The following is a 1,140-nucleotide window of genomic DNA, read 5'->3' on the forward strand; positions in this document are numbered from 1 at the left end:
CTACCCCCACCCCACTCCGCCTCTTCCTCCTCCCCTCCTACAACTCCGCCCGAGCTTCACTGCGAACGCGCCCCCGCGATCGGGGCAGAGGAGCTTCCGGTTCCTGCCTGTACTAGTCGCTGGGGCAGCGAGTCGGGGCAAAAGGGTTTCCGGTCCCCACGAAATTGGCGGGTGGCAGTAGGCGTGGAACGTCTGGACGGAGGGAGGCTGTCAGATGAGCTGTTGTTTGCTGCTGACCAAACAACCGTGGATTGTGACGGGTGCCAAGACTCCGTGGGCGGTGTAAGAGGATCGTGCACTGACACACGCACACTCCCCGGAGAGGCGCGGCTCTCTGCGTGTGGCTCTCGTAGCTGAATTGCGGGCTCTGGTTTTCCGCCTACGGACGCTGGCTCAGTGTCATTGTGCTTTTGCCGGACTTTGCTCCCTGTTCTTTTTCCTTCCCGACTTAGTCATAATTTCTCTTGGGGGAAGAAGCATAGTTGATATTTCTCTCATTTGCATCCCACTGGGCTTTTTTAAGGTTTTCACTGATAATCGTTCCCTAAGGACGACCAACCAGGTAATGTGGTTTCAGGGCAGTTGTCTAAATAGGAAGGGCTTTAGATATTTACATCTATCTACCAAACCAAAAAACCAAACTCTTTGCTGTGAGTCGATTTCGACTCAAAGTAGAGAAAATACAAAACCTTATAACACTCTCTCAGAAGTGGTACTATAATCATTACTTTCCATTGAATCTGAAACTGTAATTTTAGAACGTGAAACAACCCAAACAGTTCTTTGGAGTGTGTAAGTGAATTTATGCGTGAGTGGAAGCGATGGTATCGGCACATAAACACGCGATTTGTAAATCAACAAAGGGCATTAGGAGATGGTGCCTTCCTTCTCAGGAAAAAATAAAAGCAAACCTTAAAGAACAAAAGCAAAAACAAAATCCCTCTTGAATTTACCACATTACTGGGTTATAGATCACTTTTTTTACCTTGTTAGGTGCCGTTGAGTCGGTTCATAGCAACTCTGTGTACAACAGAACGAAACACTGACCGGTCTTGTGCCATCCTCACAATCATTGCTATGTTTGAGACCACTGTTGCAGTAATTGTGTCAATCCATCGTACTCTGAGGGCCTTCAAACTT

This window comes from Elephas maximus, chromosome 6 (assembly GCF_024166365.1).
Source record: "Elephas maximus indicus isolate mEleMax1 chromosome 6, mEleMax1 primary haplotype, whole genome shotgun sequence".
Lineage (NCBI taxonomy): Eukaryota > Metazoa > Chordata > Mammalia > Proboscidea > Elephantidae > Elephas > Elephas maximus.